The sequence below is a fragment of the Falco biarmicus genome, chromosome 2 (genome assembly GCF_023638135.1).
Source record: "Falco biarmicus isolate bFalBia1 chromosome 2, bFalBia1.pri, whole genome shotgun sequence".
NCBI classification, from domain to species: Eukaryota; Metazoa; Chordata; class Aves; order Falconiformes; family Falconidae; genus Falco; species Falco biarmicus.
This window is the reverse complement of record NC_079289.1, coordinates 96986677-97014456: the sequence shown is the minus strand read 5'-3', so window position 1 is coordinate 97014456 and position 27780 is coordinate 96986677. Positions and strand designations below refer to the sequence as shown.

The 27780-nt window shown below is 40.5% G+C and overlaps 1 long non-coding RNA gene across 3 annotated transcripts; it reads left to right on the top strand.

Annotated features, from left to right (window-relative positions):
* Nucleotides 1–976: 976 nt before the first annotated feature.
* LOC130145239 (uncharacterized) lies at nt 977–27780 on the top strand. Of its 3 annotated transcripts, none has more exons than XR_008820421.1 (3): nt 977–1279; nt 22260–22371; nt 26499–27780. It is a non-coding gene; the product is annotated as an uncharacterized LOC130145239 (long non-coding RNA). The 3 variants fall into 3 exon arrangements; XR_008820420.1 differs by having other exon boundaries at nt 26496–27780; XR_008820422.1 differs by lacking the exon at nt 977–1279 and adding an exon at nt 9425–9530 and having other exon boundaries at nt 26496–27780.

The window sequence follows — 27780 nt, the reverse complement described above, 5'->3', positions numbered from 1 at the left end:
GTTACCAGCTGCTGGGCTACAGGCTCCTAGGCTTGTGTGAAGGGCTGCTGTGAAGATTGGAAAATTATATCCTTTGGCTGCAGTTTGCATAGGTGTGCACACCGTGCTGTTCCTTGGCTTTCTGCCATTCTTAAATTCAGGCAGGGAATGAAAAACATGAGGCTCTTCCCTCCTGTTGTTTCGGAGGAAAAGAGCCCTTACCCGCACCACGTCTGTCTGCTCTGGAGCGGGGAGCTGAATGCCTGCATGCTTCGCAGTGGTGTAGTCCAGTTTGGAGGGAAATTAAAGCTGAAGTTCATGAGAAGATCTGCTAGAAATGAATGGACCAAGAGCTGCTGCTGTGTGGACAGCAAGGCCGGATGGCATTCAGCTTCAGAGAGCTCCCACAATCTGGAAAACAGTATGTCTGTTGCCACAGACATTCAAGGTGGCCAAGTTGCTCCCCTCCCACCCACCCCACCCCCCCCCCAGCTGATGCACATTTCAGTCAAGCCCTTCTACAGTGTGCAGTAACATAATCAAGGATTTTACCCAGTGCTCCAGCTTCTTGTGAGTCCTCATCTCTGGCATCCCCCAGTTGTTTTCCCACACTGAGTGGTGTGCTGAGTGGTAACTACACACACAAGTAAATATACATGGGAATGGGATGAGGCAAGCAGTCTGGTTGTACTTGGCTTGGTGGAAAAGTCACAAACCTAATAGTGCCCAATCCCACCAAAAAACCACAAAAGTTACATGTTTGTAAGCCTGCCGCCTCCCAGCTTGCATGCCTCCTTCAACAGCCCACCTCTCATCCCTTCCACAGGGACACCAGATGTCTCCAGTAGCTGGGAAGCAGCTGGCTTTGCCCAGGAGCTGCATCTCTGCTGGACCACCCCGTGGCTTAAGAGAGGAGAAAGCAGAGACTGCCTGGCACCCTGAGGGGATGGGGTCAGGTCAGAACTAGCTTTAAGGGGCAGAGCAAAGAGAAAATGAAACTCAGTTCAGAGTTTCAGCTCAGCTGCACACATTTTGTGCTGTCAAAGATGAACAACTCTCTTCCGGTGCAGAGTCTCAGCGTTACGGGCTCTGCTCGAAGGTTGCAGCTGAAACCGAGTTAGATGTGTCTGCTGGAGGGGCAGAGAGGGAATGACCCGTGAGGCGAGTTCTAAAAAAGCAACCCACTCTGGTATCAGCGTGGTTGCTGCTGCAAGGTCACACAGCAAAGGAACATTTTCTGTCCTGAAGTTTTGACTGGAAAGATGATACGGCTGTTTTCCAGGATCAAGGAGCAGGAGAGGTAGGGGTGATTTCAGGGTGGTGGTTTCAGATGTGTGGCTTCAGCTAACCTCGCCAGTACAAGTCCCATCCACTGCAGCAGAAACTAAATCAAGCCAGTGCCAATGGCCTTTGAAAACCCCACGTAGGCTAGCATTTAATTTCTGTCAGTGTTGATAGCAGCTGCTTGCGTATTTATTTTTTATTGCAAAATCGTCTTTTGGTCTCTTTGAATACTGCTTTTTTCACCAGCAGTCAGAGCTCCCTACCCCCTCTAATCCTGTTCCTCACCCTTTCTAACATTCATAGCGATGGATTCTACTTATATGAGCTCAGCGCATTTTTCAGAGTTCATCTGTATTTATTGTTACTGGATTTTTTTCATCTCTGTTAAAACAAAATTTTGAAATATATTCAAAATTCAACTGGAAAACACATTGGGAAGTGTAGGCACACTCTCAGAATGGCATTTAAAAATGTAGTAACTTACAAAAATGTTTCTGTAAATCTTGGGAAAATGAAAAAAAAATACAGATTTTCCATTAATATCACACTAATCACATTGTGATCTCCCATTGTTGAACACATACCTGACATCCCTACAGGCAATTATTTTTCATGCTATAACTCTGTTTCCAGCAGTGGTGGACAACAAATTCAAAGTTCACATTTTCTCCAGAGTGAAGGAACTTCTTGCTTTAAGGCTCTGGAGTCCCAGAACAGCTCAAATTACTTGTATTGCTTTTGCTACTCTGTTAGAACTTTGAGTCAGCAAAACAGGAAATGTCAAGGGATTGTTGAGGTATGCTCCAGGTATAATAAATGAGTAGAAGAAAATTCTCATCTGTTCTGTGTATTAAGAAATCTCTGCTGGATTCAGGATACACTGCTAAAACTGAAGGACATTTCATGTATTCTCCAGATAAAAGAGACATTGTGGTTCAAAGAGCAAACTAATTCAAGGGCAGACAGATGTGTTCTAAAAGTAAAATAAACAGAGGAAGATCTTCCCTCAACTACCAGACTATGTATTAGCTAGACTTAGGCTTGCAGAAGAGCAGTTTTGTATGATAATCTAAATGTACAAGAGATTGCCAGGCAAGCAACTTTTCCAGGTGAATCTGTATTGGGGGTTACAGGGTATTTCTTGTAGATCTCACAGAAAAGAGTTTAATTTCTAGTTTTGGCTCAAATTCCCTCAGGTAGTTATCTCAAAATTAATGTGAAGTCTGTCTACCAGAGGCAAATGAAGCAGACTTGCAGTGGACTGAGATAATAATTTGCCTTGTGGTCTCCTATTTAGACTAGCCTTGAGGTTTGCTTTGAATAAGAACTGAGACATTACTAAGAACAACAAAAATTCGATCAACAACAGTAACCATAATAAAAATTACTATGTATTCAGTAAACAGAAAAGTTTAATATGTCCATAATCTTGGAGTTTAATTGATGAAGTTATATATCTGTGTGTGAATAAATTTTTTTTAAAAAATAAACAGCATCCACACTGCTCTATCAGTCATCTGGGCTCTGCATCAGTCATCCATAGTCTGTACCTGATACTATTTCTTAACCAGTTTTGTATGTGAGGAAACAGCAATGTCTCAGCCAGGCCAAAAGGCAAATCGCTAATGATCTGAACCTTTAGTGGTTATTGAAAATGCATAAGCACAAAAGTATGTTTTAATGTTTTCATTTACAGGTAAACATTTACTTGACATTTGCTGGTCACTTCAAGTGCAGGTGAAGATCTACCTTTGTTAAAAAACTTTAATTTCTGTTACATGAGTTTAATACTATCATTGCTTTTGGTCTGGTCAGCAATCACTGCAAGAGATGTCTTCTCTTTTCCAGATACTCTCTTGCAGCCATAAAATCGATCATTGACAGTTCTGAAGTTGCTATAGGCAAATTATTCTGTTGCTTTTTTCCCCCTTTCTGCTTAGGAACCTCCAGAAACAGATGGCAATGCTAAGGAACTGAGGGCAAGGTAGGCAGTCCCACACTACAGAATAACAGTTCTCTGTTCCCATGACCATCCCATTAGGTTGTCATCCTCAGTGAGGAAAGGTAAAAGTGTCTACAGGTTAGTTAAGAAGATTCCCTGCATTCACAGAAGACAGATTCAAGGACTTCCTCTGCCACTCACTGCCCGTGAGACCTGTAAAGAATTTAAGCTCAGCTTTCAGAACTCGTTAGGCACCTACATTTCATTTCTTTCAGGGCATGTGTTAAAATAGAAGAACAGAATAGAAATTCCTTCCCGAAGGGACATTCAGACACCAAAACACGGGCTGTGAATGCTAATGCTACACTGGCTCCTAACTCAGACCTATACAAAGGTGCCTAAACTTGGAGAGAGGCAGGACTTCAGAATGTCCTGTTGGACAGCTTTAGTATCCCTGCACCTAACATGTTGTCAGGGTGACTCCCACTCCCAGGGCCCTAGCTATTCATAATTACCGTGAAATTTTGGCTTTTTATTTATATTCTAAGAGTCATCTGAGATTCATCATGATTAAGCCCCTTTGAGAAATGAGTTGAAGCATCTCTAGAATGCATCTAAACTCTAGAGCAGGTACATGCCATATGATATGACTCAAAGTCCTGTCCTGTGAAGCGTGCAGACCACTGGATCTGTTAGAGTACTGCATCGCTGTCTCCCCAGCCAAGCACTTGGGATTTTTTCCAATTGGATATCTGACTGGGGGAAGGGAGATGTGCATTCAGGTCTCATGGCAATATGCTTTTGGGAGGCATCTGAATGTGAAACTGAAAAGCTATTCTAGATATTTAGATATGCATCCTATCTCTCTTCTCTGAAATGAAGACAATAGCAAATTGCAGTATAGTCAAATATAAATTTATCATATTTGTGATGTGAGGATGATTCCAGTGAATACTGCGAGGAGTTCAAGTGCTATGAGCTTGACCTCTATGACTAAACCTTGAGTGCCATATCAAGCTTTGACTACTTAAATGTGAAATGCATGGCCTCTTGTCCTGCTTTTTTCCCTCCTGCCTGATCTAAGATGAAGCTATCACAGAGCCCTGGAGAGAACCATATGCAAAGGCAAAGGAAAGACCTGTAAATCCAGATGTTTCTTTCAGATCTTATATCTAGCTCTTTGGGAGTTACTCTAGCTGATAAGTTATATTTGTTTCTATTATACATGTGTAACATTCAGCACAGGAGTGGGAGAGACATCTTCACACTGGTGCGATTATGTCTTTGTCATTATATACTTTGATTCAGATTTGCTATCAAGATATTGTCCACCTAAAGGTCAGGAAGGCCTGCATCCCAGTTTAGGCCCATGGGATCCCAGTTCTAGTGGCAGCTGTGGGTTGGCCCCAAGGGCCAGGTCAGTCTGTAAAGATACACCTAAATTGCACCACAGGTACTTTCTACTGTTTATCTGCAGTCACAGATCATGCCATCTGGGGAACCTGTTGGAGCATGCACTAATGATTTTAAACACAGAAGGGAAGAACTGGGAAGCAGAATAGGATGGTGAGCGTGCCAGTCTCTTCCAGTATGCACACGGGATGCAGCTGGAGGATACTCACATGCCTGAGCAGTTGGGAGGTTTTCGTGAGTTCCATGGTTCAGTTGCTGCCTAAGTGTCTCAACATAGGAGGGTTTCTTGTCAAGGCCTGCAGACTGGTATTCTTGGGCCTTCTCCTCTATGTTTAGTTATCTTACCTGAAGTAATAAAGGCCAGGAAAAACCTGCAGAGGGACATATGTGAGGCAGTGAAGAACCATGCGCCACAAGAAGTGCTCATGTCCCAGTCTTACCTCCGGTGGCCCTCTTGTCTCCTGTTTCCATTCTTGCAGGAGGGGAGTTGCTTCCTGCCGTTGTCTCTGTCATGCTGCATGAACACCTAACACAGACATGCCTGACCCTGCATGGCAATACCATTGTGAAAATTCCTGGATTCTCCAGCCTAAGTGTGGGATTAGGAGTTTCTAGCACAGGCATAGAGAAATACAACGGAACTGATGAAATTCACTCACTGATGGCAATTTAGCCCCAAATGACAATTTTAAAGCTGCTTATTCAAGAGGTGTCGCTTGAAGACCTTCACTTGCTTCCTCAAAAACATCTGTACTCGCAGAAGTTTTCTTCAAACGGCTCAGATCAGTTAGATTGTCTTTAATGCATCTCAACAAAACACCACAGGTTGATTGCAACATTTCTTTAGGAAAGGAAGGGCAGTTGTTCCCCAAAATACCTGCCTTAATTACACGGTTTCTGAGCTGCAACACTACGGCTTATAGTTCAGTGGTTGCATAAACTCCCCAGTGAGAAACCTGAACAGTATTTAATTAGCCTGTTCCTGCTGTGTGATACTCCAAACACCCTGTTTACCCAATTAAGACAAAGGTTGTATGATCTCACAGTTGGTAAGTGTTTCTATGTACTAAGCCTTGAAGCTGGAAACTGGAAATGTAAAACATCTCTCTTTCTAAACTCTTGATTGCGTTATGTCTAAATAACACAAAGCAGATACAGAATAAGAGAGTGAGGAATCCTTTTCAAAAGACTTCGTAAAACATCTCTAATTGTTATTTTAAAGTACAAGATCTTTAAGGCTTATTTCAGTGTTTAACTATATGAATAAAGTACAGTCTTCATTTTCTTACCCTGCTCTGAGAACAAGCTAAAACTGCAAAATCTGGGGAAAGCACAGGAAAATTTGGGTCTATTTTCTAATGAAAGATCAAATATAAAAAATCCACAAAATGTAAAATTCCACTTTACATCAAAAAGCTATTTCCAAGCATCTCTAAGAGTCACATACACACCAGAAGTCAACAGTGTGAGCTTTTCTTCAGATCACACAAAATCATGCTGCATCAACATTTGTGTGGAAAAATCTCAAGGGAAAATCCTGCTCCTCACAATAAAATCCAAGAGGTTTTATCCCTGCATATTTAAAAGGGAAATACGTAGGTTGTTTTCAAAGTAATATTACGGCAATTACAAATGAATATTTCAAAAACTGTATACTTTACTTATTACTCATTTACCCCAGAAGATATCTATGATACTAATCTTTACTTTCCAAGTATTTCCTTAGTGTATACGTGCATTGTTTGTTGTATTTCATCCTAGAAGTCACTCTTTTACAGTGATGGGGAATGGATGGGTTTGTATGTGTGTGCATGTGTACGTGGGTGTGAACCGTAGGGTCACCCGCTGCCCGGTCACAGTACTTGGAGTCATATGGAGTAGGCGGTGAGGCAGCTAAAGCTTAGGTGTTGCCATAGCCATAAGCAACACACATGTATTGCTCTAGTCCATCCTGCGTTATGCAAGTTTCTTTGATCATACCAATGTCCTTCTTTAGAATTACTTTTATACAAAGCCAGCAGCAGTCTGGCAGCATTGAGAAGGTTGGAAAAAAATGGCTGAGGCGGGGAGGGGGCTTATTGTCACCAGCATTTGTAGTCTGGAAAAATTGTCTGGCTGCTATTTACATTTTTGTGAGAGACACTTAAAACTTTCCCAACTAGGTGAGTGTAACGCTAGTGGTGTGTAGAAGGAGTGATGACAAACACTAGGAGGATGCAGTAATCCCTGATTTTCAGCAAGTCCCTGAAGGTAAGAAGAGCTAACCAGATTATAAAATCTTGTCCCTTCTAAGAATCCAAATGTAAGTACTTTTTAAAGATTTCATTATGCCTTGTTTTCTGTAATTGCGTATCTAGCACTTCTCTGTCTAATAAATAAGGAAAAAAATGTATTAAAAAGATGACTGAAAGATAGCTATTAATGTTAGTAGTAAAGTGATCAGCAGATCTCAGATAGTAGGAGGCAAACCAAAATCACGCTGGCAATAACTTTTACAACCTCAAGCACAAACTGGTCCAAAAAACTTGTGGAACTGATATCTACTACTCAGCCATTTGGAGCTACATGTGGGAAGTGCTGTTAAGACACTGGTTTCCCTTTTAGACATCTAAGGCTGATATTTAGGCAAAGCTAGCAGTTAAAAACTCCAGGCTCAGCTGCTGTCTGAATCGCCTTGACATATATGGCTAAATCCATGCTAATAATTTTAACCGTGCCAGGGAAAGTTCCCAGGTACTGGAGCTAAAATCTTCTGCTCTTATACATGGGCAGAGTGGTCTTCGGTTTGTTTCGGGTCTGGATCCACCACTGCCATCCCAAACATTTCCCTAGCTTAGTTCAGGATTTTACACAAACCAGAGACTGTTTCCACATGACAGCGCTGGTGTGGATACCCTCCGTGGAGGCTAGAAGAGCTTAAGGGTTTGGGTTTGGGTATGGCTGCGATGTCAAGGGTGATTCAGGGAAGGTTTAACTTCCTTTTATAGACAAGGTTTAGTTATATGGGAGGGAAATTCCAATGGAAATATCCCATCAGTTTCTGCATTGTGACATGCACATATTTGCACCCAGTTCTTGGCCATGTTCAGGAACTGGTGGATTGATCTGGTGAAGAGAAGCGTTCCCCAACCCTAGATGAAATATTTTTCCAGGAAGGGAAGAGACAAAGGTTCCAGTCATCTCAAAGAACTGATTGTTAGTTCAAGGGACATTAGGACTCAGACTAGCTGGCTTATTATCAGAGAACAAAGCATGGAAGCAAAAAATAGACCTGAATATGTGTTTTCAAGTAAATTTCACTTCCAAACTCAAATTTGATATTAAAACTTTTTGATACTCTGAAATAATTTTTGCTTTATTATCGTGGTATGCATAGTCAAGGCAAAGGAAAGACGTCTTTCAGAGGATCCGTGCACACAGAGCATTTATTTTCTTTTAAAAACGTGGTCCTTTGCCTGCATTTTGGCTTCTGAGACCACATTAAATTACAAAAATAAATTGTGTTCTTTTAAAAAATGTTGAGTGCTCTTGAATCTTATTGCAGTCATGTTCCCACATATTAAAAATGCTGGGCTGGAAGAATTTCTAAGCACTGTTTAGTAGACAAAAGCCTATAAAGGTTTTGTTTACAGACTCTTTCACAGAAGAATAATCAAACTCTGTAGAGAGCTGCTACTCCACTTACTTGCTAGCCTTATTTTGACAGCCTTTGCTAGTCTGCCCTATTTTGAAAAGGGTGGGTTGATGTGGAAGCCAAAAAAAGTGAAATCATATTTACTGTCAAAAAAATACGTGTGTTTTAAGCTTTCATCTGCCACTAGCAAGTAATCAAAGATGGCAGTAGTAGCAGCCCATGTAGTTAACCCAGTGCATGTTCATTAAACGGCAGGGGGTACTCAGAGTGTTTATTTCAATAAAAACAATTAAGGATATATATTTTTTTTCAGTGTTAATGATTCCCTGTTGACAGAGCTGAAAAGGGAGTGCTTCTTGAGTTTCCAAGAGTGATTATTAAAGAGAAATGACTGTCAGTCTTCTAATTTGAGTGAATGCCAAGCAGACCAAAGGTGACAAAATAGGGGAAAAAAGAAATGAAAGAATATTCAAGGCTCATTATCAACACACTCTGTCTATTTATTTTTTTACATTGTCGCAAATGAGCTTCACAGCTTTCCTTCATTATCAAACTGCTGGCCATTATACAGTCCATTTTCCATTACATCACAATGTTGTTCCACTTATGCCTGAGATTATTTCTGCTTCCTAATTTCTTTCTTGGAATCATCCATAATTTTCTTTATAAAATATTACGTATTGTACTGCTGTTTCTCAAACTTATCCCCCATCTGCAGAGGATTTTGCTTGCACTCCAGTGAGCTGATTCAGAAAAAAAAAAAAAAAGGGGGGGGGGAGAAGGGGGTGGAATTTTCAGGCTCTCCAAGGCTGTAGAGAAAAAAAACCTGTCGTAGTGCCAGCACACCATAATTTCTGGAAACTATGGTTGTTAGGACACAGACTAGGAATTGGGTGCACAAAAGATGAGAATAAGGAGGCTATGCTCTTGGCATTGTTTTATAAAGTAAAAACACGTGAATGAATAAATTCATGGCCCTACAAAGGTGTGGTGCACTTACAGGTTGGCTCATCCTGTTATTCAGAGTTAGCAAATGTTCATACACTGAGTCTTTCATATTATTGCAGACTAAGTTCTGCTGGCTCATCATGATTGTTATCTCTGCTGGAAAGCAAGCAAACCTCTCATCTGTATGAGATTTGATGTGACATTCTGCGTTTTAGCCAATTCCAGCTGGCTGCTCCAAAAAGGCAGTCAGTGTTTCATAGGTACCACAGCTATTTCTCTTTCTTCAATCCCCTGAAGCAGTAGCTGTGGGGCTGTACTTTAAGCTGTGAGGTAAGGAACCGTAAATTCATATTCTATTATATATAGATTTTTTTTTTTACCACTTTCTTTTGCCAGCTTTATAGTAATCCAGCTGCAGTAGATGATATGACTAAATAACTCCTTCTCTCTCTCTGTCTTATCTCTTCTGACAGTCTCCTCTCTTTGATACATCCCTGACTGTATTGTATGTATTTCTCTGGACTCTGTGATCTTTTTTAGAGCCTAAATTACAAACCCCAGCCATACAAACACCATTCCTCTCTGTCTTGTTCATTCCTGCCATAAAAACAAGTTAAAGAAAGTTTGCATATGATCATGTTAGGCAGAAATGGGAAGGCAAGGCAGAATACAAGTCCTCTGCTAGCATAAATTTCAAGTGCAATACATTTATTTCAGTAGAATTACGGCTGAGGATCAGCTTCCTGGTAGATCATGTTCATTCAGCCTTTCAAGCAGATGTATAAGACATATATCTTTCATGATCATGCTATCATGGAGTGACTATACTATAAACTTTAGCAGAAGCCAAAAAACACTCGGGAATATACTCTCCATTGCCTCCTGTCAAAGAGAAAAAAGTGTGTAAATTTGAAGACAAATGGGCATAAGCAGCTATCGTGTGAAGGGACAATATCAAAATGGATTGTTTCTATAGTTTGGTTACATGCAGTCACCAGGTAAAAACTAGAAGATTTAGGATTTGAAATTAGTTACTAGCCTTTTTAATAGTGGATGGAAACTTGTGGCTGGCGTGCAACATTGATTGTCTCTATAACTTCAAAAAGGTGGTTTATATAATTTGTACAGTATAAAGTGTATTTTATGATGTTAAATGTTGTAACCTCGACATCAAATTGCTTTCTTTAGTTTATAGAAATTATTCCAGTTCTTGCCATCGCCACACATTTTCTCTGTTGGTGGTAGCGTTGACAAATTAGTTCAAGGAGTATGTTTTGGTCACAGCAGTACACGTGAGACCCCATGGAAACAGGGACTGCTCTGTCCTTCAAAGCACATGGTTTCATAAAATTGTTCTAGCTGGGAATATGCCTGTTATCTGAGTCACCAAGAGCTCAAAGGGTTCAGTTTGATGTCTTTTGGGACCAGGAGAGACGTGCTCAGCTGTTACACAGCCATTCTTCACCAAGGACCATCAAAGCAATAAATAATTCTGCTTCACTTTGTCCTCCTGAAGAGCAAGAATGCCCCTGCAAGGCTGCTGCAGCAATCAGTTGGGGCAGTGCAAACAGGCAAGCCAGGTGTCTGGAGATGTTTCTTCATCACCGTTCCCTGGAATTCCCCTTGTTACCTGGCGTACCTCCTCCAAAGCAAAAGCTGCGTAGCCATATGTTTTGCTGAAAGGAAATCCGTCAAACCTACCCACCTTAAGATAATAATTTCCTCACCACTAGTCATCACCTCAAGGCTGACACAACAGAGATGTAGAAAGCCTGTTGGTGAAAACAGCCTCATTGTGTGCAAATCCCCAGCTGAGTTGCAATTGAGCTATAAAAAGGTGAGGGTCATTCTGTGAGTTGGATGAGAAAAGAACCAGCTACTGCCTGGAACCACGTTAATAAGGTTTTTAGTGTCCTAATATGGTTATAATTTGTTCCGAACTTTTCAGTCTGGAAATTGGAATCTGTGTTTTTACAACGTATCGATTCTTTGAGTGCTCACGTTATAGCCTAACGCTCCCCACTGTACACATTGGGCCAAATCCCAATGCCACACTGGTGTAAATTCATAGTAAATCTATGTCAGTAGCAACTTCAGAGCTTAGCAGTTTTATTATAGCTTCTGGATTCTGTAATGATATTTTGATTTTTAAAAAATATTTCTGGTGTGACAAGGTCAGAAATACATGGTTAGAGTAAAAATCACATATAACTGATTTAAATAAAAAGTTAGACCTATTTTACAAATCTTTGAAATATACTGGGTACAATAGAAACTTAAGTTGCTCCCGTTTAAGAAAACAAAACCAAACAGAACTGACTCTCACTTTTCCTTGTAGTTTTTAAATTAACATTCTGCATGCAGTGAAAAACCCTGATGGTACTTGCTTCAAAGTGTTTCCTTGCAAAACAGTAGTTACATATTAACAGATTCTATCCCTTTGTATTTTATCTGCTGTGATGCTTTTTTTAATATATAGTTTGCAAATGCACTAACTAAATTTAGTGAGTAATGAACTAGTAGAAAATAATTATTAACAAGGAATGGCCTTTAGCTGAAGCTGGAATGCTTTGCATTGACGAAACAAGATATATTAAATGCTGTAAATGAGGCAGGCTTACTTTAAAAAGTATTATTATTTGCTTAGGGCTTGGAATAAAATTCCATTTACCCTGAAGACAATGGGAAGTTTGCTCTTCTCCTTGATAATGCTAGTATTGGATATTTGATTTCCGATTTAGGATATGGGATGTTATTCATATATCATGATTCAGCCTGCTACTTAATGAGTAAAATTTTGACTTCTGTGCTTTAAACTTCCCTAAGCTGCCCTGCTCTGCAGTCTACAGCAGGTTCAGATGACACAGCTTTGGGCCAGTCTGCATATTTTATTTTATATACACATATATATATATTTATATATGTAAGTATATAAACCCCATAAAATATTAGCATATTTTGGCCATTCATAGATTCTTCCCTAGGCACCTGCTGTAGGCTGCTGTCACTGGACACAGTGAAGTTTCCATCTGATCTGGTCTGCCCATCCCTATCTCCTTTCACACCCTCTACTTCTAAACAAGAGAGAGCACCTGGGAATCCACCTTAGAGCGAGCACTGGGACGGGAGACGGTGCCCTTCTGGGAACCTCATTCCTTGTGCTCACAGCGGGTGGATTGTTGTACCTTACACTGTGGGCTGGGGCTCCAATTACAATACACATCTATGCTTTTGTAGGGGAGCACGCTTTATTCAGTGCAGGTTTTCCTTAGAACTTGTTCAGAAGTTGTCAGAATACGTGAAGTCCAAAACAGTAATAAAGGGAGTCTGTTACCAAGAAATGGAGAAGGTTTTGATTTTTTGCAGTTTTTCACATCCTCCTGGGAGAGTCACAATTGAGAGAGGCGTTTGCAGTGATACAACCATATTAATTAAATTATTATTGTAATAACAAGTTTTCAGAACAATAGTTTACACTGTGCAATTTTTAGCATTCCAGCCCTATTCTCTATTTCTTATGGAAAATAATGTTTTCTCACATTGCACAGGCCCTGCAATTAGGATTTATTTTAAGGACATCATTTCTTAGCTCCCAGCTGGGCCATGAGATTTGGTTATTAGAAGGAGAACTACCTCTGGATGCTGCTCTTCTGGTCTAAGGCACAACTTTGCACCAGTCCTTAAAGCACCTAGGTTGCTCTACTTTGTAGACGGTTTGATTTACTAAGTCTCACGCTTTCCTAAGGTTTCTTCCCCCTTGCCTTGTTTGGGACTTTTATTCTTTTATATTGTGTCAATCACAGCACAGTGCCAAAGCCTGACCTGATGATTAAACAAACAGAGAAACTTCAAAACATGTTGAGTCTGGCTGTGGAGCCTCTCCTGTGCCGGCCCATGCTGCAGCAAGGAAACTCTTCAAAGTGTGTTCTGCTTTCACTCTCCTCTAGTGCTGAGTGTTAAACATTTATTTTTCTCTTTCCTTTTCTTTCCTTTCTCCGTGCTGTATTGTTAGTGCTGACTCCCTTTGATCCATGGGGAGAGCAAATTCCCTGCTTCTGCCTACAATGCACTTGAGAACCTTTTTCCTAGAGTCAGTAAGAATGCTCTTGCACTAAGGAACAAAAAAAACCCAAACCACAAAGTAAGAATGCAGTTTGGTTTTACGCAGTACCTTCATATACAAAATGCAGTAAGCCAAAGCAGCATACATGCCAGGAGGTATCGTGGCAAGCTCCTGCCACTGCGTTTCCTCAGAGGTCACAGCTCAGAGTTTGAAAGCTGTGCAGAACCAAAGGCTAAAATTCTGCCGCTGCTGTGTGTGAACTGGTCTTGAAGGTTGGTCCCTCTGGAGTCAGGCCATCTATGACAACAATGTGAAGGTTAGTTTGGGTTTTCTCTCTGTCAAGAAGCGTTGTTGTTTTCACCCCAAGAAGAGGTGACATTGGCATTGCAGTTGTGCTCTGATTTCAGGATGTAAATTTTTTCATCCTTTGGCGTTTTGAGGGCTATTATGAAGCGTATCCATGATATTTGAATGCTCAGAGATTGTAGCCAACTTCTATTGCACAAGGGTGCCTCAGCACCGTTTCATGATTTCTGCAAGTTTGAAGAGAGGAAAAGTAATCTTCTAGTTTAAACTGCTATATTGTGGATGGAAGGTGGGGTCTATCTCTTTTCACTTCAGGTGTCTACGTGTGAGCTAGTCACCATAAACTTCCTTTAAAGCTAATGAAGAAACAGAGGCAGTTCTAGACTGTGATGTTGATATCTACAGCAGGATGAGGTGAGTCACACTCTAGAAATGACAATATTTCTTGCTAACCATAAAGGAAACCCGTGCATCAGCTCAGTCATAAATATCTGCATTTGGTCAAACAAATCTCACCCACAGTGTCCTTTTTCTACACTGCACAATGTTCACACAGAAACAATTTGTAGTTGAGCAAAAGCGTTTTGTTCTTCAGGACTCATGGCGTCAGGAAGCAAGGAGTGTAAGTCCAGGCAGAGGCACATGCTTCTGTGAATGATCTGCTTCTGCCACCAAAACGTAGTCTGAGCTATCTCGACTACCTATATAGCACTGCACTGTGCAGCACCAGCGTCCCTTTTATTGCAGAGCATGCATAGAAATAATGCGTCATTTCATGCATTAAGATTTTATTTTCACTTGTTAAAATTTTGGCTGAAAGCATTAGTTGACCTTTATTTCGGTTGAATTTTCTTGGGAAGTTTCACCTAACGTAACTTTTTCTTTCCCAAGAATGAAATATGAAGCAATCTCTTTATTTTTTCCATGTTAGATATGTTCTTATCTCACTTTCATTGAAATGGGTTGCACTTCTGTGCCGTGGACATGTGAACTACGAAGGGGTCATGGAGGTGGGCCTGGGATATCTCTGATCATTCCGACAAAAATGCTGATCCACCTTGGCTATGTGAATACTCACAAACCTTCTCTGTTGAATATGCATATTACAGAGGCGCGTAGCATAAGTACCTTCCCAGCAACTCATGGATTTTTAGCTGTCAACAGCTACTACCGCTACTGTGATCCTTGATGTTGAAACTAAGGCTAAGAGTTGTCTCTTGTGCTTATCATACCTCCGAGCTTCCGATAACTAACTCCATAGAGGTAACTTGATGAAATGCGGAGGGTGGGAAACAGTTAAGAACAAAGAAAAAGAAAGGGCAAGAAGTGGCAAGAAGAAAAAAAAAACCTCTGAGGAGGCACTAGGAACAGAAATAAGCAGATTTAACAGAAGTGGTGATTTAACAGAAGGATAGGTAGCTGGATGCACAAACCAGGTCAAAATGGGGAAAAAAGAGAAAAATGAAGGGAGGTGTGGGTAGTAGGAGGCAGAAAAGAAAGTGGGGGCCCAGGGACTAAGGAGGAGAGAAAGAAGCATCTTGGATTTCTAAAGCTACAGAACCTGGTCATGTCTCTGGCTGCCAAGGATAAGCACAACCCTAACATTCTTCTAAGGGATGATTCAGGTCTGTAATAAGACCACATCAATAAACAGCATTTATTTAAACTGGCTTATCTGAGACTGATATTTCCATCTCAAATTGTTTGTGAATATGCACTTCATATATAAATCCGTGCCCTCAGGAGAATGCAGTGACCAAAGTCCTCGTCAGCACACAGAACAAGAGCAAACGGCTTTTGTCTATGCACATAAAAGCATAGAAGTGAGACAAATTCCCATACACTCGATGGAAAAGAGGTGTAGAAACATGTGGATGGAAACAGAGATTACACTAGAAGTGCAAACCTGTAGATTACATATTTAGAAGAAACAGAGGAGGTACATTAGTTTTATCTTTCATTCTTATTGTAAAGTTTCGGTGCAGCCCTTCAGAAGTCTCACTTGAATATTTCATTCAAGCGAAAGCAAATTCAACTTTACTTCACTCAGCTACGATGTGTTCGAAAACTGTCTCAATCTTTCCATCCTAAGTATACAACCAACAGAGCCAAACTCTTAATATATTGCACGACGCCAGACAAAGCATTTATCTTTGATCTGAAAAAATGTATAATGGCACTGGGTGAGTTCTTATTCAGAAATAGAAAATAGTATTTTCTTTCTTCTATGCAGTTTAATGTTAGCCTGAGTGTTTTCTTGTTTTGATACAGCTTCTTTCTTCTGTTTACTGGAATAAAATCTGAAAAAAAACAGCAACCTGCGCTTTTCCCTTTCTCCAGCATTCAAACAAGAACACTACAAAGCTCTCCTTTTACCCAGATGAAAGCTTAGCCACCTACTTTAGCACCTATATTTCCATTTCCTTCTCCTACCATAAAAGTCACTCCTCTTGTGTTCTTCCTTTATACACCTTGCAGCTGAGCTGTAAATGAGCTCCAGATGCATGAGCTCAGTAACCTGTTTTTCCTAACCTGAAGGCTTTCTAGGAAAAATGGATTATGCTTCCTAACTGAGCATCACCGTAGCCATTCTCTAGAGAGCCTCCTACCACTACAGCAACTGCTACAGAACTACTCTGTGTTTACAGGAATCTGCTTGTAGGAAAATGGTGTATCAATGTCTTGCACACCACCTTCACGAGTACAGCCTGCAGACACTTCTTAGGGGCTGGAACCGTGCAGAGTACATCACGCGGAAGAGCAGAAGATGCGCCATGTCTGGAACTTTGGCAAGGTCTAGAGAAACTGCAGTCTGGATCCAGATCGGTCTTTCCCAGTTTAAGATCAGCCAGTGTGATCGCACGCCCTGGCTGACAGAGTTGTTGCTGAGCAGTCCACTGTCATATGTGAATAGTGCTTTGAAATGTGTCGCTAGAGAGATGCCAGGAGTATAATTTAGGTGGCCATTCTTTCACTTAAGTTGCTACCAATCTTCATTCTAGTTCTGTGGGTTGACGTGCAGGGATTGTTAAGTGTGTCCAGATTTTGGAGTTAAGAATATTGTACCTTTAAATTAGCACCTTTCCCCTCAAAAGTGCCTGCTGTGGAAATTGCTCTACCACCACGTCGCTAATAGCAGAACTGTAGCACAGACTGACATGGGACACGGTCTTTGGTGTGCTTCTTCACCGTGCTGAGAGATGGGATGCGTCAGGATGCTCACGAGTGGGGCTGAGACACAGCCTGTTTGAAATGGGGGCTGGGGCTGGGGGGTGGCACCGGTACAGAGGGCACCTGCTGGCCACTCACCTGCCTGCCAGCCCACCAGGGCCACCGGTGCCACGAGTCTGTGACATCAGCTGGGTGTTCTGGCCACCTGGGAACCCTGAGCCTGCAGTGTCAGCCCATGGAGGGTGCCCAGAAAGTCACACACAGGAAGAGGTTTATACCCTGGCATCTGTGAGGGGAACATCCATTAAAAGGGTGTTGGGAAGGAGGGTCAAAGAAGGGGAAAAGGTCTTTATTTAAAAAATGTTCAATATTGATGTTCCTTTGTTCCCTCTTCCTCCTCAACTGTTTGAACTCTTTTGTTTTTAAGGGGAATTTATTGCACAAATTATATTTTAGTTGTGAACCTTCTCAGGCTGCCAAAGCAGAGGAGTTGTCCACAAGTTGTCCATGTTATTCAAGGGATAGATCTCAACTAAAATTTCACATCTATCACCAGTATTGTAAATGAGGTAAATTTATGTTCAGTCGTAAAATGAAAGCATGTCTACTTTGGTCTGAATATGCTTACCTTCGGGGTTAAAATATTTTTCAGTTAAAGAAGTACTATGCAAATCAACTGAATTTTTGAGCAGCGTGTAAAAGGGCTGAGGAGGGGGATGTGGGAAGCCTTCAGCCTATTAACCTGCCCTCAGTTCTTCAGCAGGACTTAGGGGTGACCTTTCAGCAGATGAGCCGAGAAAACCCATGAATAGCCAGATGAACATGCATTCTAGCTTTAAACTCTTGAAGCTGACAGCTTCCTCTGCTTCCCTTGAAAGTTTTCTCTGTATCTTAATAATCACAGAGGTGACAAAAGCTCTGCTTAATACAACCTCTGACTGATATATGTTAAGGGAAATATAGTCAGTCCCAGTTCACCTCTGGTCTACCACAAGTCTTTATTTATTACCACTCACTTTCCAAGCTAATAAGTCTTATAAACTAAATTTGATTTTTTAAAATAACCTATGAATCTTAAGATTCAATTGGAAGCTTTTGAAGCTTTACAGCATATAACTGGAGCTGATCTCTTATTCTTTATTCTTTAACCTACAGGTCAAGCAATTATTGCTTTCTGTCTTACTTTACCTTTGTGTCAGCCTATTTTAGCCTGCCAACTGCTGTTTGGTGGATGGAGCTTTTCTGTAGTCCTACTTAATACATTTCTAGTCCAAAGAGTAAAACATTTTAAAATTAAAATGCATGATTTGCTAAGAAAACTGTTAATACAAATACCAGTATTTTCCAACTAAATGTAATAAAGCTACAGTCGAGTCTGGTGCTGGTTTCCACTATTCTGACTAGACCTAAAATTAAAGACACTGGTTTCTGTTGGCTATAAAACAAAGATCCAAAAATTAAACCCATTTTCTCTACAAACAGGTTCCATTCTTTTTTTCAAGGCCAGAATAACTCATTTTCTTTTCATGATTGAATTCTGTGATGGTTGTAAATGTGGTCACTTGCATGAAAACATGTGATTTGATATCTGGCAGTCGAAGAAATAGATTTCCATGCTAAAGCTGCACAGACTTTTAGTAGGGGAAGAACTGCATTAACAGGGGTAAATTATGTTTATTGGTTTGTAATCTGCTTTTGTTGCCTGACTTTTGGACAACAACTAGATAAGAAAGTGGTGAAAAGTAGCTGACAAAGGTTGTCTCACCTGTCTTTTTGTGTTATGGCTCCCTCCTTTTACTCAGTAGGTGCTTTGCTGTGCTGGATAGATGCCTCACGTGCTGTGGAGTGAAAAAGTATAGGTGGCTGTGTCTCTGTGTCAGGGGTCTGTCAGGTCTGGCTTCCAACCTTTTTATTTTGTACCTTCCATCCTTCTTTTGTGTGTGCGTGTGTGAGTGCACACATCTGTCTTTAGATACATTTACATATATTCATATATAAAACATGCGTGTGTACACTGAATTTGTGTAGGGCTTGGAAAGCAGCATTCTAAATTGCAAGAGCAGAACAGAGAGGATGAAACGCTTGTCCCTGAGATGTTGTGTGACCAGTATTAGTTAGAAAAGTAGCCTCACAGTGGGACAGCCTCTGCTATGCATAGTCGAGAGGAAAGATTAGCAAAAATAAATGGGCTACTAGTGACAAGGAAAGCAAGGTGATGTAATCACTGACTAGGAATAGAAGGCAACATGGTATTACTTTTTAGCTTGTTCTCATTTATACTGATCTGTAAATTACACAGTGCCTGAAGGTATGCTGGGCACTCTGCAGACACTTTCCAGAGAGAGTACCCAAAATACATACAGACAGTGCATAACCAATAGGATTTGCACTGAAGGGGTGGTGAAGTAAAAATAACAGCAAGACCATGAGCACATTTAGGCTTCTTGTGATCATGGCTCAAGCTATTTGCTTGAGGCAAAATCTTTCCAGGGACCGTGCATGAAATACAAATGTTGACGAAGCAAATGCATGTAAAAGAGGAAGTAGGGCAGAAGTAAGGGATGAACAACAGTATCCACAGCATAGAAAATCAAAATGGTGATAATGAGAAGACAGGTAACGGGAATTACATGAAAACATATTGAACAAATTGTGGTGAAATCTGAATGGACAAAGAGACAAATTTGAAACCAACGTAGTGGCAACCAAAGGGTGGTGCTGGGATGGACCATGGTGGCTGTGGTGTATGAGGTATGTCATACAGAAGTGAACAAAAGGCAGGAAAGAAGAAGTTGCTAAAATTAGGAGATAAGCAGGAAGTAATTTTAAGTGGTGAAACAGGCAGTGTATGGTCAAAAGGGAAGCGTATGGGTGAAGGTTTTAAAAAAATGTCAGGTAATGAGCTCACTGGAGAGATTTTTATATGTACTATAAATGCATGTAGTGGGACAAAGAAAATAGGAGAAATAAAACATATGAATCCGGAGAGGATCTGAACATCATATCTGATCAGACTTGACCAAACCATACCGAAGATACAAAACTCAGCAGCTGCTAAATGTGAAGACTGACACTTTCAAAGAGACAGAAATGAACTTGCTTGTAAAGGGTATTTTGTAAATCTGCATGGTACAAACTGTATGCTGCTCAGACTGTTTTAAAATATATTAAGCAGTTGCATATGGAACTTCACACTCTGCATTGTCCCTGCTATATAAAAGGATTAGAAGGCAGACATCTTTTAAGGTGCTCAGCTTCTCAATTCAGATGATCATCAGCTCTGATCTCATAGTCTAAACCAATTATATGCATTAAAAATGCAATGCCAAATAACAAAAGATTTCCCATCCTAATGAGGACACTGTATTTACACAAGGATAGTTATCTATTCACTAGCCTGTTGAGATGAAGATGCTCATGAATAGGTACAGCCAGAGCACATGGTACTTGATCTGCTCCAGGCCACCTGAGTAACCCCAGGGACTATTTCAGCCCAGGTGCAAATTAGAGCCTCTGAAAAACAGGAGAGTCCCAGAAGAGCAGGTGGGCTCTGTGTGTCCAGAAGGGCAAAAAAGGCTGCTAAAATAACACATCTGTGTTTCTGTCAGGTAGAAGACAATGAGGAAAGCCTTAATCCATCTTTCAAAGCAATCAGAATCAAGCCCTGCTAGAAGATCTAAGCAACACCAGCTATTCGTACAGAAAGTAAACAGAGAAAGTTGATATTTATCTGATGATTTGGAGGAAATAAAGCTCAAAATACTGATGAGACGTATTCAGTTTCAGGCAAATTTTACTTCCACTTGAATTACTTGGAGAGTCTTTTGCCTGAAAGGGAGTTCAGAATATTGAAAAACAACAGTTAGATCATGGAGGCATAAAAGTCACTGGCACAACTTTTTAAGCTTAACATGAAATGTTAATCCTGGGAATTCGGAAGAAGTTTCTTTGAGTTTGGTTCAAAAAAGCTGTTGGGTAACCAATCCTAAAGTTGTCCAAACTTTATCCTAAAGTTTATCCAAACACTTTCTTTTCTAATTTTTCTTTAGTCATCAGTTACCTCAGAACTAAAGTAAAAGGGTTTTTTGCCAGAGCTTCCAGGCCTGTCCTTAGATCTTTGTATCTGCCAGATCTCAGCCATGCTTTCTAAAACCACACAGCAAGTTTTTCTGGCCTTTTTTTTTGGCATGCGAGCTCTTTTCAGTACCAGTTCCACAGAAAGAGGAGCTAGGTGCTATTTCCAATACTGTAGCACAAAACCATCAGCTCAAGTGTACAACACCTCTGTAAGAGAACATAAAACTTGAACAAACTTGAACACATTTGAAAATACTGTCACCTTGGATTTTACTATCACACTACTTCTTGGGACCTGAGTGAGGGCAACTGGTCTCTGCATACTCCTTTTACCTAATCTGCCCTGAGTACCGTCTAAGTGATAGCTACATAATATTATAAAGTCCTTGAAAAAAGATGAATGTTAAGCATTGTTAGAGGAAACAAGTAACTGTTGTATTCAGCTTTGGCAGAAACACAAATGCATTTTTAATATCTTTTTGTTTCATCTAAACCCGTTAAGGGAGGTTTCCCTTTTCTGTCTGTTGAAAGTAAAGTCTACATTTTACACCATGATAACACAAATTCTACAGAAACTTTACAATTAATGTAGCTTAGCATTGCTGCAGAATCCTACAGGAGCTAATTCTGTTCCTTTGTGTAGACAGATAGCTAAGCAATTCAAAACAGTATGGCTTTTAAATCTAAAAATGAAACATGCAATCAACATAAAACAAGATTAATGCCTTAAAATATAATTTAGGCAAACCTTTAATATTTTCCCAGTGTTTTTTTCTCAGGGAGGGACCTGCCACCTGGCAAAAGCAGGCTGCAGAAGTCACCATTCTCACTTCACATTCCAGGTGCACGGGCTGCAGAAAGCTCCTTTTGTTCCTTCCTCAAATGTGAATTAACAGTAGCAGCTTTTATATCTCTGACATTGAGTGTGAGCCATAACAACAGAAAACATGAAATGCCAGTGTACTCTGAGGCAAAATTATGCCGTGCAAGGAGAGATGAATTTTATATATATACATAATTTCAAAACAAAGCACAGAGATTTAAATGAAAAAAACAAAGTGCCTGTAAACTCAGATTTGCAAGCTAAAGGGAAAGAAGTTTACAGATTGGAAAAGAGTGATGACAAGAGGGGATTAAAAAATAAACAATCTTCTCTTTTGTAAAAATTGTACAGATACACTTTCTACACTCCTGTATCTTTTAAGGTGCTCAGCTTCTCAATTCCTATGATCATCAGCTCTTACCTCATAGCCTAAACCAATTATATGCATTAAAAATGCAATGCCAAATCCCATGCTCTGCTCGCTGGCACTGCTCTATTGACTTGGGTGGCAGCAGGCCAACGACACCATCTGAAGGTCTAGCTGAGAGGCAGAGAGCAAGTGCATCAGCTGGGGGTTGGCACCACACTAACGCAGCTTCATGGCTTCTCTTCCCCTCAGAGCCAGCACCAAGAAAGAGCACCTTGGTCTGCAAAAGAGGATGTAAATCAGAGATGGGGAAACAGTGGCCTCAGCTTTCTCATACTCTTTGTCCACCACCACAAGTCTTTGGGTGCGTACTGTTGTTGTGGATGCAGGATAATACTGACGTATGTGCGTGGTGTGTGTGTGTGTGGGGGGGGCATACTGGGCTCTTACCTCTCTCACCTAATAGTTTCCCTGCGCTTGCCAAAGTGCTTTAAAGGAAAGACCAAGTTATACAGCAATGCCTTTTTTTCTGCTTTCCCCAGTCATTATTGAGTTTTAGTAAGTTGTATTTTGACCAAGTGTGAAAAAACAAATATATGTTAAAAAAAAATAAATCATCACATGCCAAAGACTCCAAGACTGAGGCTTCTTTTCAGACAGTGCTGCAGGTTCATGTACTCATTGAATAAGGCAATTGGACTGCTGATGCAAAGCAGAATAAGAGCACCAGAGACCTCTTTACAAAAAGACTAAATTCAGCAGGCATGGCAAACAGACCAAAGGTGTCAGCATGGCTGACAGAGCTAAGGAACAGCCAGGACTGTTGGTTCTCCTCCCTCACCAGCAGCAGACCACAACCACTGCAGGTTCTGCATACCTCTCTGCCTGAGTTACTACTATCAGAGCTTTCGGGAATCTGAAGAGTTACAGAACCGGTTCATCACAAGCTTGATAATGAACTCAGCCAGAGCTGGAAGCTAGAAACATCATCCATGGCTGTGGCTGGTTTGTTGAATATGGCTCTAATGGTCACCTTCTTTACCATTAGCTGGCACTCACCCGGTCCCTCCTTAGGAAGGAATTGAGAGTCATCTACAGGGGTAGCACTGCCCTGCTGGCTTTCACTAATGAAGCTCAATGGGAGTCTAACACAGTAGTAGTCATGTGCCTGCCCAGAGACAAAGGCACCCATGCCAAGAATTCATTTTTTTTGTAAATTTCGGCTTTTTAAGTGGCACATGCACATTTCTGATTTCTCTTTTGAGCCTTAAAACTTTTTGCACTCTCCCCGCCCCTTCCTCCCTCCCCAGTCCCTTTTCAACATAATGGTTGCATGTACTGCCCCAAATGTCACTTTGCAGTTACAGAACCACCTCTGACTTCTGTTCCTAGAGCTGATTATATTTCAGCATTGAGATTTTTAGAGAAACATTCTCTTTTTTAAGTTTTGCTTTTCATTTGAAACGCGAGTGCAGTGGATTTCTTAAATCTTCTCTTTTAAATATCAGAAGCCAAATAAATAAGCAACAGTGCGGAACTACACTGAGAGAAGGGAGGGAGGGAGGAAGGGAAAGATGAAAAAAAATAGAGAAAGATGAATTTACTCTCCACAGTTTGAATCTCTGGCAAATAGTATGTTGCAATTTTAATTTCAGACCAATCTGATTCAAATTATGTGCTTTTTCATTATATGGCTGCCTCGCAATCAAGTGCTTATCTTTGCACCCCTGTGTATTTTGTGTACATGCTGAAGATGAAGCTTTATTCAGAGCTTAGCCATTATTGGATTAAGAGCCGGGGGAAGGAAGGGTGAAGACGCTTACACTCAGTGTGTTTTGATGACTCATTTTAAGCTGAAAAGTTGCCAGATATGCATCATTTCCATTTGCTGGGAAATGCTGTTTCAGTCAACTGAAATTGTTTTTGATCTAGGGTGGGGGTCTTCAACCTACAAGCAAATGGAGACCACATGGTAATTATCCTCATGTTGATGCCAAAGCCAAAAATGCTGCTGTTTTAAAAAAGCAGAACCGAAAGAAGAGAAACTGCAGCTAGAATCTGTTGACAACTGGAGTATAATGAAAGAGGTGCTGAAGACCACAAAGTAGATGGGATGGAACAAGAAAAATTACCATGTATCTTCTTCGAGGGATCAAAACCAAAGTTGATAGCACTGAAGCACCTGAATATCAGTACTGCCTTAAGCACAGTAATACTAAATAAAACTTTGCAAAGGTAATTTAGGTAGCTGGGAAACCAGAGTGCTCTGTGGTTTGGAAGGAATACATGGATTTTACATAACCTCTGTTCTTCCCACTATCTTAGAGATGAAGATTAGATACTTGTCAGAGGTCTGATTTCAAAGAATTTCTGAGGCATTTTTATCACACTACTTTTTAAAGAGGTGGAGCTGCTAGTGAATTTGTAATGGAAACATTTGCTATTTACGGGCTTTAATTTCATTGCTTAATTGCTGCTTCAGAATGCAAAGGACTGGAACTTGAGCCAAGAGTAATTTTTCTCAAAGAAAATGTTCTTTAAAAATAAAAGCAAACTTTAACTATACCATAAAAGCTGGAAATTGAAGCAGAACTGCTACGGGAAACCAAGTCAACTGCTGAGCCACACTGGAACAAGAAAAGAAGATGCTTCTTTGAGTTTCCCCCCTGCCCCCAAGAGCCCATCCTTAATTTTAGTGACTTTGTAGGAAGAAATCTCACCATTTTCTATCTCTCCAGGAATGTCCATTAAGACAGACTTTAAGTTCCTTAGGGAAAACACGCTTTCTCTTAATGGTTAAAACAGGGCAGGGAAAGTATTTACAGTGTTGTGTAAGGTACATATGCGTTTAGTGAAATTCAGAAAGAAATCTAAATGGGTGCTGTGCCTAACTTCTTTTGACTGTATTATCTTACTAGGTGCCTTGCCTATCGAAAATACTTGCCTAAATGCATGTGTAAATTTGGTGTGTGATTGCAGCAATATTCTGATGGTCATCAGCTAACAAAAAAATCATGTAAACCCTGTTTTCAACACAAGATAATAATTTCTAAGGCACAAATAGCGTTGTGTAAAAAAAAGTCTCTTCTGTTCAGATTCCTACTTTGACGGTTTACAGCTGCCTCTACATATTAGAGCTATCAGGAGGAAAAAATAGATGTATGGAAATCAGACATGTTATAGAGATAGAGCTATCTTATTTCACCTTGCTACCCCGCTAGACGATCTTTTCTTGGCTCACATCTTGTATGACACACATGCATGTGAACATCCAGCCATAATGGACTTGATTTTGAATTCCTCACATCCTCAGCTGGCATTTAGCTGAAGAATGCAGGTGATTCCAGATAGGTTGCTCATTGCCTCTCTTCTTTGGAGAGCTTGATTTTCAAAAACTTATGGAGGGTTTGTCTTCAAGCGTGGGAAGCAGAGATAGTGTGCCCACTGATTATTAAAGAAGTATTTAACACAGCAAGACAAAGTGTTCTGATAATGTCTGATTATCCTGTACATCTTTGCTATAATAGCTTCTAGGAATGAACAAACTGACATTTGAAGAGCCTAGTGGGTCATGTAACCCATCTGTGGGATATGCAGAATTAATAACTATGGGCCCTTGGATATTATCCTGAGAATAAGCTTAGGAACGATACATAATTTATAGTCCATTTGTAGTTGCAAGTCTTTAATTCTTACAGATACATTTGGAACAGAAGCAAAATGTAATAGTGCAAGAAGCACAATAAGAACAGTGGCAACAAACTCCTCTTCAGTGTTATCTTTGGACACAATTGTCTGTGCCAAGCTCTGCATAACTCAGCCAGTTCTCACTCTTGCACATTCAGGCATGAAGTTTAAATCCTCAGTAGACTATTATAAGCTCCCACTGAAGTTGATGTAAATCCAGAGTAGCTCCAATGCTGCCAGTGAATAAAGTCACTCTGAATTTACTGCTATGTAACTGGGAGTGGATTCTGATCTCATTCACTTGATTCCTTCTGTAAATTACTAGGCCAAATCCTGATGGCCTCACAGAGGCAAAAACTCCTGTTTTTCATCAGCAGAAATTGCGACTGAGCAAACAGTGTTAGGTTTCCCTTTAATCTCTTATTTTCATGGCTTAGCCATGCACTCATAACGACTCCCTGTATCACCTAGTCACTCTCTGAAGACTGTGGCAACACGGACTGAGGATGTAGACACTGGAGATTATTAAACTAACTGTCAAGCTTTAATAATTACCAAACACCAAAAGAGCAGGGGTGCTTGGTAGGCCAGTGCTTGCTCTGTCAGCATCCCACACCTTCCCTAAAGAGCTGGAAAATTTTCTGTTTGAGATCAATACTGTCCCCACCTCAGAAAAATTCACCTTTCATTTCTGCTTCTCCGTTATTCTTCATTTCACAAAATATTATCCAGGTGTGCTACATTACTACTGCTGTGGCAGAGCAATGCAAAGATTGGTAACCTAAAATTTATTTTTTCCAGCAGAGCTCGTCTGCAGCAAGCTGACAGACTCCTGAACTCCAGTGTGCAACCTGAGCCCCTGGTCAGTGAGTAACATGTCACCTAACTCCATCCCTCAAAAGCCTTTTCCTCTTGGAAGCAAGTCCTAAATTGCAATGCATCTGAAATGAAATAGTAAACTCTTTGGGCTTGTACTCTGAAGTGCTATTGCTATTGTAGGTGCTGCAAAATAGATGTTTAATACAGTAAAATAATTCTTTTCATGAGAATTTTATGTTAATTTCTCCCACTTTGTTAATATCTACAGGAGGATCTCTTATCATTATTTTTATAACAATAGCCCTATTGCTCCATGTTTTTATTAGGTCTAAATTCAGTATAAAATGAAAGACGTTTACAGTTTCACCATACAGAAAATGGAAAGAAAGACTTGAAATGAATACAAAGAAATGATACAAAATCTAGCTAATTACTATCAGTAACACATGTAGGTTTGCAACAAGAAAGTAGTGCAGGAAATAGTGAATCATAAAGGGGAAGAACAACTAGATACAATTCCCAGCATGCAGCGTTATGACTATCTGAAAAACAGACAAAGGACATTAATGATTTGCCACAATAATGTGTCTTTCCAATGCACTGAACCCAAAATTTTACTTAAAAAGAAACAAAAAATTCTTCCTAAAGATGGACCTGCAACTCTGTTCAGATTCTTACATTATGCTTAAATGAACTGACTGGCCATAACCCAAACTAATGTGACTGGGGATTTAGGGAAACATGGCATAGTCACTCTTTGTCCTTGCCTAAACTGTGATAATTTGGTGCTGAAAGGATGCCTCTTGCTGTGCCTTGAAGTCCATTGCTGTAATGATTCATGATTACAAAATTGTTGATTGCAACATCTTGAATATTTTGTTATGTTTAGTTCTAAATGTCTCTGAAGTAAAGGGCAAAAGAAAGTTTTCTGTCATCTCATGCACTCAGGCTTCAGATCTGTGGTAAGACAGTCCCAAACTCTTACACAAACGTACGTGCACAGTGCTGGTGAAGAAAGGCCAGGCTGGAGAGGCAATCCCACACGTTAGGGCACATCCAGGCTGTCAGAAGCAAGAGGCCTTTGCCAACAGGACTGTCACCAAAATGTCTGAAATGGTGCCATTTCTGTGTAGACACCGGTGATTGTATTCGGACCGAGTGGTGCTCATATTTTGGTACGCAGGGGTGGGTTATGGCATGACCCTGGCCATCACTAGCCATTTTCAACCGTACCTGGGGCGCAGCGTGGTAATGCCGGCTGAATTTT